This window comes from Schistocerca nitens, chromosome 1 (genome assembly GCF_023898315.1).
Source record: "Schistocerca nitens isolate TAMUIC-IGC-003100 chromosome 1, iqSchNite1.1, whole genome shotgun sequence".
Lineage (NCBI taxonomy): Eukaryota > Metazoa > Arthropoda > Insecta > Orthoptera > Acrididae > Schistocerca > Schistocerca nitens.
Genome location: NC_064614.1, coordinates 202,919,822 through 202,932,724, shown reverse-complemented (window position 1 = coordinate 202,932,724; position 12,903 = coordinate 202,919,822). Strand labels below are relative to the sequence as shown.

Sequence of the window (12,903 nt, the reverse complement as noted above, 5' to 3'; positions counted from 1 at the left end):
AACAACATGTTGAAAAAAAGTGTTGCCATCAATTATCTTGGGTTCTAGCAGTGAAAAGATCGGCAACCGTACAGCAAATTAGTAACCAATTCAATGCTGGATAATAACGACTGTGAGGAGTCATACTGTCCAAAAATATCTCTAAGCTGTACCTATAGAAACCACCACAACAAGCATGTAGGTCTGCTCACGGTCTGACTCTAGGTACAGGGATTAGCATCAATGCAGGAACACTACCAACAGAAAAAGGATCTAGACTGATGAGTCACACTACACTTTCAAACTGGCAGATGACAAAGGACAAGAACAATGAAAATCAAATGAGGTGATGAATCCCTCATGCCAACAGAGCACTGTTCAAGCAGGTGGAAAAAGTACTTTCATGTAGCAAGTGTTTACCCAGGTTGAACTCTGGCTGCTGATATATCTGCTGTAATTTATTTATGGTAAAAAATACAGTAACCACCTGACATGTGCTTCTATCAGCTTCTTTACAGCACTACAGAGATGACCTGGTCCTTCACTGAGACAATACATCACCCCTTTCAGACATTTCTTCTGAAATGTGTCAGAGTAGTTCGCAGAACATTCCAAAGATATGAAAAATCTTTGTCGTTTGATAGAATCTATGCCACATCATCTCACTGCAATTAAACTGCTCAGGAGTACACTTTATTGGGCCATGTAAATTTGTGGCTTGCTTCTGTAAGTGCCATATTCCAAATGATTCCAGTTTATTCTTCCCCACTTTTATAACAAATCATGTTACACTGCAGATAATATCGTGCTCCAGATGCAAATTCAGGGAGGTTTTTTCTCAAATTCATAATATTATTTGATGACATGGGGCTCTCTTCTTGAACAAAAAGATCCATCCTCCTGCGAAAATTGGCTATTGATTTCTTTCTTAGTTTGTCCATTTTGTGAAATTACACTTTCTAAGCTGCAGAATATTTTGAAAGGCTGTTTTACCCAAGTCTGGTGTTTACCAAGTCACTGTACTGCTGTGGCCCACTGGCTACATTTGTTTCACACTAAAAATCTTGAAGTTGTGTCTTCAGTTGGTGTTGGGACTTTTTCTGGCACTCTCTCCTCCAGTAGTGGACTGTGTATGTAAAAAATGCCTTATTGCATAGTAATTCATATTCTACATTAACCTGTAGGTCTCCCTACATGAGTAACTGTCTGAAAGAGGCAACTGTCAGGTCAAGGGTGGTAATGACACAATTTTCATTAGAAATGTACCTAATACTGGTGGCATTCAAAATAATCAAGGCTTTATCTCACTTATTCATCTTTCAAACAATGGAAAACAACAATATGATCGAAGAAAGTTGCTACTCACTATATGGTGGAGATGCTAGGTCGCAGATAGGCACAACAAAAAGACTGTCACAAATAGGTTTTCAGCCAGCAAGGCCTTCGATGAAAATAGACGACACACACACACACACACACACACACACACACACACAACTGCAGTCTCTGGCAACTGAAGCGATACTATAGTGAGCAGCAACTTTCGTTTCATAATAGTATTCATCTTTCAGTTTGATATATTTACTTTTGACTTTGTTTTCCTTACACTCATAATAAATTCTGTGCTAAGTAAACCATTTAAAACATCCAGCAGCTTTTCTTTGCCTCCTCCGATTGATAAAATCCTGGCAGTGGTATCTATTTTGTCCTCCTCCAGCTGAGTGGTCATATAGATGGCTGCCATGCGGAGGACTCAGTTTCAGTTCCTGGTACTATCAAGGATTTCTCCTTGATGGGAGGACTGGTATTGGGTGCACTTAGCTTTATGATGCCAACTGAGGGATTACTTGATTGAGAAGTAGCAGCTCCAAGCTCTGGAAAGTCAGCAAAATGATCAGATGAGTGGTGATCTGCCCCTCCATATCACATCTGCATTATGTCACATGGCAGAAAATAGTGTGGGAGCCGTTTGATATTCCTTGGGCCATCAGGGCCTGGATGAGAAACTTGTATTGGCATCTATTGTGTTACACTTTCTGTCTCCTGAAATTTTCTTTCAGTGTCTCCAGTGCTTCTTCAATAAATGAGTCCAACAATGACAATAAGCTGCAACCTTGCCTTATAACATACTTGACACAAACTTGTGTCTTCCCAATGTTTCATTTTCGTCATTTCCATTTGGTTTCTATGGTTCATTCAACTGACTTCATGCTTCATCCTCATAACTTTTAACAGTTCATTACACTTTACATAGTTGAAAGCTTCATTTGGGTCCATAAATGCTAGGAAGATAGTCTGGTATATATTATCTCTTCCACGACTAAGCACATGGGCAGAATTGCTTCTCTGATTTCTTCACCTGTCTTGAAGCTAATGAATTTATCTTTATCCACAGCCTTCTCAATTTTTCTTTGTGTTATTGTAATCATGAACACACAAATGTTTGGAAAATCACGGTTTGTACACAGTTGTATTGTCACTTTGTTAAACAATCAATTTCAGTCCGAAATGGACTATCCTCAGGTACAATGTTATATCATTAATCAAATGCATGACAACATAACTACTAACAAGCATCCTACAAAAAAAAATGATGTGTTAAGTCCAACTAGTAAATACAGCACACAGTAGCCAAGACACATCATGTGCTTTGGCACATTACCTACTACGTGCTGGACTGCTGGATGTAATCCAATATTATAGTTGGATTTAAAATGTTGATTTACTGCATGATGCTCTTCAAGAGTTATGGTATGTCACACAGCTCACTAATGATGTCACGTTATACCCAAGGATTGTCTGTTTCTGACCAAAATTGGTTGTTTGATAAAGTGACAATACAGTTGTGTCCAAATCATGATTTCCAAAAGTTTCTAGAAGCCGTAAATCATCACCTCCTCAAACTAACATGTAAATATGACATATCACACCAACAGTCCAACACTGAGATGTTGCATTGTGGGGTAGCTCCATTTGCTGCAATTATACTCCCCAAATGCATTCTTTTTTCTTTTTCTTTTTACAGTTTGCACATAACACATACATGACAGTTACCTGAAATAACTGATCTCTTATTCACACTGTATTTCATTAAAATTTGATATCCACAGGATAGTGTTCAGATTACTTATGATAATAGTATATTTGGTTCTTACAGAAAAATTTTGCTTTAGATGATTATTCATGATTTACTAGACGGGTGAAGGTGAAATGTTTCTATGAGCAAATAGCAGTTTCTAAATGAGATAGCTCAAATGAAACCCCTCATTCTCTTCCTCCAAACAATTCATATTTCATAAGTTATTTGTATTCAAAAATTTCATGTTCCAGAATGTTCCAATCTTAAATTGTGATTATTTCCAAAATTCAGTACCTCAGTTTTATAGTCCTGATTTTCCTGATTCTGAAAACATCTACTTTCATTAAGAGAACCTGTATATTAATTATTGTCAAGATTTTACTAGCAAACTTTCTTCTCCTTAAGACACCTTCTCCTGAGAAAGTTTGGTGGTCCACGCCGACATCTTTGGACGTGATGTTGCAGCATGGAAGGCATCTTCCGGTATGTAATTGCACCCTTTCTGAAGTCCTTCAGCTATAAGTTTCTTCCCTTCCAATAGGCCTTTTCCCTTGTATTTTCCCTTCAATGATGAGTTGTAATAACTGGTATCATTCACCTCTTATAATGCATCCTAGATATTAAGTCTTCCTTTTTTTATAGTAAGGAATGGTTCTTTTTGTTTTTTCATCCAATGGAGGACTTCATTTGAAATTTTCAGCACCCAAGGTATGCGTAAGAGATGGTGATATAGACGCATTTCATTATTTTCTCTAGATATTGGTAGAGAAGAAGGGAGAAAGTGTAGCAACGAATCATTCACATTCTCAGTTGCAGACTAAGATCTGAGCTTATGAAAAGTTTTTCATGCTAATACATTGTCTCCTGGTCTGTCCTATTCCAGATCTGAGCTCTTTCTTTCAGCCACACTGCTTATCCATCACAGTGCCCAAGTACTTCAAGGAGAATACATATTCAATCTAATTTTCTTGTCAAAGAAAATAAGATTGAATAAGGTTGCTTGGTTTCTTCTTATAGACAAGACTACAACTTTGGTCTTGGAAGTGTTGACAAACGTGCCAAACTCTTTACTGCACTGGACTAACTTGTCTATCAAGTGTTGGGGCACAGATAGACCATTTGGTATGGCAACACTGCCATTTTTGTACCTAATATTAATAATAATCTTTCCACATATTATGACCCGAGTGCTTTCTTCCACCAACAGTCCCCTGAAAATTGTTTTGGATTAAATGTTGCGCAAGACAGGTTGTAGTATAAAGCAATGAGGAATGCCTTTACAAATTGTAGTTGCTTATGATGTTCCTTGGGCAGTTTTTACATCTGTGGTCTGATTCTGATGCAGAGTGTTGCTGATACGTAAATCATTTAGGTCAGTACCAGTGGAAGTCAAAATTTCCACCATTTTTTTATGTCTCATGTAGTCAAAGGCTTTTTTATAGTTAGCAAAACAAGCGTACACATCAACATTCATATCTCTGAAACTATGCACTAGTATTTTTTAGGGAGAAGATTGCTTCACAAGTTCCAACCCCATTTCAGAAGCCAAACTGAGTCACATCCATTTGTAACTTCTTGTAAATCCACATGTGTATGATTCACATAAACATTTTGAGTACATGAGACATCAAACTAATCGTACGATAATCATCACATGGGAAGAGTTGGTCTTCTTTGGCACTGGTATAAAAGTAGATCTCAGCCAATAATAAGGTATCTTTCCAGCTACAAAGATAACATTGAACAATGATGTTAGGAGGCTGAGGCCAATCGAGTTCTATTCAGCTAAAACATTAATAACTTCAACACAGACCGCGTCTGGACTGGTGACTTTACCCTCCTTCTGCAGTTTGATGGTATGTACAATTTCACCGTTTGTGACTGCAGAATTGACTTCACTGATCCTTGCATCAGGTGAAGCAGATTTCACCTGTATCCTCTTTGAAAAGGGCTTCGATGTACTCCTTCCACTTTTTGAGTTTTCCTTCAAACTCTGGAAATCCCCTATTTGGTAATAGCTATCTCCCACAAAATTGTACAACTACTATAATTTCTTAATTATACAGCTATTAGTTAAAGAAAATGTTCTGTCTTTGTCCCTCTCATTTTTCCATGTTCTTATATTATTTCTATATATAAAGTCAATGTGCTGACACACTCACCATCATCGTCCAGCCCAAATTGCCAAGGATAGAAACTTGAAATTTGAAGGAGGTGTTGATCTGATACTGTAGCTGTTGTTTAAGAATGGATTTTCTGAAATTCCAACCCTAAGGGAGTGAAACATGGGATGAAGTGTTTTTTTGAAAAATGTCGCCATTAAGGCAGTTTTGAATATTTGTATTTGGTTTCTCAGTCAAAAATAAATAAATACACGTTTCAGCATTTTTGGAAATTAAACCCTATAGAGGTGAAATAGTGGGTGAAAGCTTTTTTTGCAAATATATCATTATTAAAGAACAACTAAAGTATTTTTAAAGCTACATCTATGAACAGTGTCAGTGTTTTTGGAAATTGAGCCCCCTAAGGGGGCGAAATAAGGGGTGAGATTTTATTATGAAAGCATTTTTAAAGTTAAATCTATGAAAATTTAAATTTGACTTGTCAGTGAGAAGTAAAAATATGTGTGTGTCACTGCTTTTGGAAATTCAACCCCTTCATGGGTGACACAGGGGATGAAAATCTTTTATGGCAATATTTCATTGTGCAAGCATTTCCGAAACTAAATCATATGCATATAACTGTTTTTGTGAAATTCAATCCCGAAGGAGGTGAAATAGGGGATGAAACATTTTATGAAAGTATTTCATTTTGAAAGCATTTTAAAGCTAAAGCTAAATCTTTGAAAATTGGCATTTGTCTTCTTGGTTAGAGATGAAAAATATGTGTTTCACTGTTTTTGGAAAGTCAAAACTTCAGGGGTTGAAACAGGGTCAGACTGATTCAGTGACTCATCTTTGCCCAGCCCAAACACCTAAGGACATAATTTTGAAGTGTGGACTTTACACTACAGGCATCATTTAAGAATGGATTGTCCAAAATTCCACTCCTAGGGTGGTGAAATAGGGGATGGAAGCCTTTTTGAAAGTATGTCACTATTACAGGAATTTTGAAGTTAGAACTACGAAAACTGACATTTGGTTTCTCATACAGAAAATAAAAAAATGCATGTTTCAGTATTTTTGGAAATTCAACCACTAAAGGGGTAAAATAGTCTCTGTGAAATTTTATTTGAAAATAAATAATTACCAAAGAACTACTGAAGGATTTTAAGGCTATATCTGTGACAACTGGTATTTGACTTCTCGATTTAAAAAATATATATACAAAGAAAGAAAGAAAGAAATACGTGTTTCACTCTTTCTGGAAATTCAACCTTTAAGGGAGTGCAATAGGGGATTAAAATTTTAAGAAAATATTTCGTTACATTAAAAAATACTTAAAGCTAAATTTATGAAAATAGGTATTTTACTTCTCAATTAGATATAAAGAAATTTTTGCTAGGGGATAAAAGAGGCTATAGAAATATATCCACAACACAAACGGCATGATGAACGAAACTTTTGGACTCCAGCTACCTGAATCACTTTTTGGTCTGAACTACATTCTGAAAAGATCATGCTTGTATGGCCTTAATTAGTATGAAAAGCTTAGAAGGTATTGCAATATGTGAATAACATAAAAACTCAATTAAACAAACGCAAAAAAATCTCTGCAGGCCATACAGTTTACACAAGTGAAGCAGCAGGCACTAAGCTAGTTATTAAATATGTTACACGTGTGATTATGGTACTACAAGTGTCTATAAATTGGCTTCTCATATGAAGACTCAGTCCAACAGTAGTCAACTATTAAAATGTAAACTTCTTTGTGAATTTGGATTAAACTACCAAAATGTACAGTTCCCAGTTTCTGCATTTAGCACTCAGTAAGTATATACAGTAACTACATCCATCAAAGTCAGGTTTGAACAGTAAAAATATGCACTACTACATAAAAACTTATTAAACATTGTGTTATTCATCTGTCACAACTCGACAGTTACACTGCAAAATAAATATGACACAACGTTAAAAAAAAAAAAAAAACCCTCAGTCACAAAATCTTGGTTTAGATGAAGTGTTGACCTTTGATATATTAACTGTCTAAATTCTTGAATACAAATTGATCACTGCAAAATTGTGTGTGCCAATAAATATGAGATGATCACAAATTAATTCCTGCAGTGCAGTGCTCATTATTTAACAACTTGACACCAAATAAAATAATCACAGTATGACTAATCAAGAAGAATTTCACCTAGACTTCGAAGGCAAAAATCCATATCAGTAAAACTTCAACTTTTATGTTTATCTGGTTGTATTGTCTTTGTACTGTGGAATTAATTCTTTCCAGGAAATTGGTGACTGTAACTCACATTTCATAAATTCAAGACATTAAATTAAATAACTTTATAGTTTCTACACTACTCACTCAGTTTAGTAATTCCAAAGATAACAAATCAAATTCTGCTAAATTATCAAATTAGTGGAAGATTCCACTAAACATGGTACATTACTAGATCTTGGATTTTTAGGTGCAAAAATGTGTCCCAAAAGGCATAAAAAAGGTGTCAATTCAAAATGTGAATACTTATTATGGAATGCATATATAAATAATTAAATCATGGACCTCCTAAAAAGAGTTCACTCAAGCAATGAAAAACCTGGATTAAAACATCGCTGTACACATTGATCTACTTCACTCAATCATTCTGAAAACTGTTTAAACAATAACATTCAACATTTTCATGTTTTAATTGCTTACAGTCACCCTCCTGCATGAGTGAATTCCTGATTATATATGCAAGAAAAAGTACCACCACAGCTGTATCTTGAGAATGACTATATTGTCTCACACGACTAGTTTCGGCGGCACATTACCACCATCCTCAGGCCCCACCACTGCCAAAGGGGTATTCAATTTCCTTGGCGCATTTATTGTGGAGTCCTTGTTATTAGTACACGTGAGCTAGCTTTCCTTAGGAGTCTCTGCTCAACACCACGTTGTCTCTAATGCATTGGAAATTTAATACTCTTTTGGTAGTGTTTGGGCCTGAGGATGGTGGTAATGTGCCACTGAAATTAGTAATGTGAGACAATAAAGTCATTCTCAAGATACAGCTATGATGGTATTTTTTCTCATATATATCGTCAGTTGAAGACCCCCATCAATGCAATAGGACAGACATCCATAAATTGAATTCTTGCTTCATAGACCTTCATATCACTGAGTCCATCATCAAGGGGTTCAAGAAATGCTGCATATCAAATGCAAAATGAATTGCAGTGAGTATGAAGAACTGTGGGAAGATAATGAGGGAGGGAGGGAGGGAGGGAGGGAGGGAGGGAGGGAGGGAGGGAGGGAGGGAGGGAGGGAGGGAGAGCAGTGAAATAAATACCAGTGCAGATAGTGATGAGAATGAATAAGACAAAATAAGATTGTTAGATGCCAATGTGTTAAATTGTATGTTAGATCAAATGTTTACCATACATGCTTACTTCCTACAAGTAAGTAGGAGTATTTACAGTATTCTGATGTAAGCACAACATGGATTCCAAAAAGGCGAATCTTCAGGAAGACTTATCTCCAGCCTAACAGACTATTATAGTTGTGAAACTTCCTGGCAGATTAAAACTGTGTGCCAGACCGTGACTAGAACTTGGAACCTTTGCCTTTCGCAGGCAAGTGCTCTACCGACTCAGCTACCCAAGCGCGACTCACGACTCATCCTCACAGTATTTTAGATGCATTAGACAAAAGACCCTTGGTATCTGCTGTTTCTGAATTTGTCTGAAGCTTCTGACAAAATCACTCACGCAGTTATAACTGAAAAATGTAGTGCAATGGATATAACTATATATTAACAACAAAACTAGTAAGTGACTACAGATTCTGGGTGCAGATCTGAAATCAGTGCCATTAAGTATGGTGTACTTCATGGACCTGTACTTGGCCCCCTTTTTTCAGCTTATTAAAAAAATATCAAAGTCACTGAGAAGAAACAAAAAAATGCAGTATGCTGATGGCATTAAAAAACAGAGAAAAAGCTAGACACACTTGATGACACATTTATTTCAGAACATAACACAGTGCACTGACTCAAAGAGACTGACTCAATAATAAATCTAAAAATGAGAAAGTTCATAATATTCACTGATAAAGAAAAGAAAAATCACATAGATATATTTCTAAATGAAACATGATGGAAATAGTTACCTCTGTAACATTTTTGAGAATAATGGCAGACAACGAACTCCAATAGAAACAACATATAGACCATGTCTGCTGTAAATTAAGCACTATTTATTAAGAAACAGCTTGCAAATTATAGAAATAAATAAGTTACATATACCAAGAACCTAGCTTTCTTTGAACCATATTCACAATATCAAATTACATTTTAGGAAAATCCAGTACTAAAAATGATGCTGCTGTTGTGGTCTTCAGAGCAAACAGTCATCTGATGATGCTCTCCACCCTGGCCTACCTTTTGCAAGCCTTTGCACCTCTGCCTAGATACTGCACTCTTCATCAATCTGAACATACTGTAGTCAAGTCTAGGTCTCCCCTCTACAACTGGTACCACCCCTCGCCCCTCTCCTCTAACTTACCCTGCATTACCAAACTCGTGCCTCCTTGATGCCTCAAGAAGAGATCTATGAACTGATCCCTTTTTTCACTCAGGTTGTGTCTTTCCCTCATCATTGGTTATCCAATCTACTCAAATAATCTTCAGTGTTCCCCTGCAGCACGACATTTTAAAAACTTCTAATCTCTTCTTATCTGACCTGTTTATCATCCATGTTTCACTTCTGTACAAGTGTTCATTCCAGACAAATACTTTCTGAAGAAACTTCGTAACAATTAAATTTACATTCTGTGTTAACAAATTTCATTTTTTTCAGAAACGTTTTTCTTGTTATTGTCAGACAGCACATCTTCTCTACTTCGGCCACTGTCAATAATTTTACTGCCCATATAACACAGCTCACTGACTACTTTTGGCCTCTTATTTGAGAATCCAATTTCCCTAGCACGACATGACTTAATTCAACTACATTGTATCAGCCTTATTTTAATTTTGTTAATATTCATCTTATTACCTCTTTTCATGACATTTCCTTTCTATTCAACTGGCCTTACAAAACTTTTTTCGTATCTGAAAGAATTACCATGTCACCAGCAAACCTCAAGGTTTCATTTCTGTTCCCTGAACTTTAATTTCCTTTCCAAACGTATCCCTGGTTTCCTTCACTGCTTGCTCAATTTACAGATTGAATAACGTCAGGAATAGGCTACAACCTTGCCTCAGTCCCTTCTCAATTACTGCTTCCCCTTCATGGCCTTTGCTTACTGACTGCAGTTTAATTTCTGCACAAGTTTAAATAATCAATTACTCAATGCATTTAACCCTCTAGTACATAGTGATGCATATATGCATCAGTTTATTTCCTAGAGTATTTTCATTCACTGCAGCTTTACTGAGTGCTGTAAACATGCTCGTGCATTTATGAATCATTCAGCAATTGTTTCCTGGCCAGAGAAAATATTTATTGTGAAGCAGCTGCCTGTTAGGTAGCATTATCTTTGGTAGTGGCATTGTAAACATTGTTTATGCTGTTCACCATTTTCGGCTGATTGTAGATGATGCAGTAATTCAAGGTAAGTGGCACAAAAATTACAGCCATAACCATAATAGTTTTGGTAGGAATTATAGGTATTTATATATTTTTTGCTGTTTCTATAAAAGCTGTAATATGAATGATTCATATATGAATCATCGTGTGTAAAGGAACATAACACACACAATATTTGTTCACTTACATTTCATGTAGCTATTTCCTTTTACTGTTCCTTATAACATTATGTTTGTTTTATATATGAACACTGTCTCTTGTTCTTGATCACCTAAGTCTGGCTTATATAATATAAATAATAAATTATAATTTATAATTGTATAGAACAGTTTCACTACTGATATTAATGCTGTCAAAAATGCTACTCTTATAATGATTTCATCTTCCTTCTAGATGTCAGTTCACTACATAGATGAGAAAGGAATTAGAAGAAAATTGGATGATAAGGGCATCTCTTTCTTATTGAGTAGTATCCCAAGTGACAGTGAGGATGATTTAGATTTACACAGTGGAAGTGATACTGAGGAAATTGAAGGGAATAATACAAACAGCAGTGATATACAGCTCAGGGAATCACAGTTAACGTCATTTTTATTGGACACAGCTGGAGATGCTTTATCTGAAGAGCAGTCTTGTATTGCCAATATTCTTGGTGAAAATGACTTTGTGAACATGTTGTTTGATAGCTTATCAGGTGATGAACTTATAGAATCTGAAGTTCAAGAAGTGCACAGATTCACAAACAAGCATGCAGTCAGTCAACAGAAAGTTTGTGCACCTATGAAGTGGATCCTCAACCTTGTTCCAGCAACCTCACAAAGTAGTGGAAGACAGTTAGATAAAGCACAGCAGCCAAAATCAACAAAACAAAATACTTCAAAGAAGAAAACTGGAAATGTGATTTGGAGGAAAACAATTCTAAATATACCAGAACAGCAAAAGAAGTCCGTTGGTTGTAGTGATATTCCTGAATTTTTACAAGCACTTGACACCCATTTCAGATTTTCACGTACTTTTTATAGCAAGGAACTAATGAAGAAAATTAACGATGAGAGTCTTCTTTACAGTATTTCGAAGGACCCAAGCAAACCACTGGATATATCAGAAGATGATCTACATAAGTTCCTTGGAATTTGTATTCTTACTTCTGTGTGCAAATATTCTAAAAAGCTTTATCATTGAACATGTTTGAAAAAATTCAAGCTAATTTACATTTCAATGACAACTCAAAGCAAGTACTGAATAAAGAAGCTGATGGAGATGATAAGCTGTACAAATTGCATCCAGTTTTTGATGAAGTTGGGAAGAATTTTCTTTCTGTTCCTAATGGCAGTGTTTATCAATTGATGAGAAGATGTGTGCCACTAAGGCTAGACATCACCTAAAGCAGTATATGCCTCAAAAACCTCATAAATGGGGCTACAAGTTATTTGTTCTCTGTGGTGTGTCTGGATTTGCCTATAAATTCGAAATATACACTGGAGCTGAAAATGAGTTGAAAAATAGACTTCATCATGAACCAGACTTGGGAGCTAGTGGAAATATACACTCCTGGAAATGGAAAAAAGAACACATTGACACCGGTGTGTCAGACCCACCATACTTGCTCCGGACACTGCGAGAGGGCTGTACAAGCAATGATCACACGCACGGCACAGCGGACACACCAGGAACCGCGGTGTTGGCCGTCGAATGGCGCCAGCTGCGCAGCATTTGTGCACCGCCGCCGTCAGTGTCAGCCAGTTTGCCGTGGCATACGGAGCTCCATCGCAGTCTTTAACACTGGTAGCATGCCGCGACTGCGTGGATGTGAACCGTATGTGCAGTTGACGGACTTTGAGCGAGGGCGTGTAGTGGGCATGCGGGAGGCCGGGTGGACGTACCGCCGAATTGCTCAACACGTGGGGCGTGAGGTCTCCACAGTACATTGATGTTGTCGCCAGTGGTCGGCAGAAGGTACACGTGCCCGTCGACCTGGGACCGGACCGCAGCGACGCACGGATGCACGCCAAGACCATAGGATCCTACGCAGTGCCGTAGGGGACCGCACCGCCACTTCCCAGCAAATTAGGGACACTGTTGCTCCTGGGGTATCGGCGAGGACCATTCGCAACCGTCTCCATGAAGCTGGGCTACGGTACCGCACACCGTTAGGTCGTCTTCCGC

The 12,903-nt window shown here is 37.2% G+C and overlaps 1 protein-coding gene across 2 annotated transcripts in view; it reads right to left on the bottom strand.

Moving 5' to 3' along the window:
- Positions 1-12,903, bottom strand: part of LOC126245812 (ubiquitin carboxyl-terminal hydrolase 30) — a 123,108-nt gene that overhangs the window by 81,385 nt on the left and 28,820 nt on the right. The window lies entirely within an intron of this gene.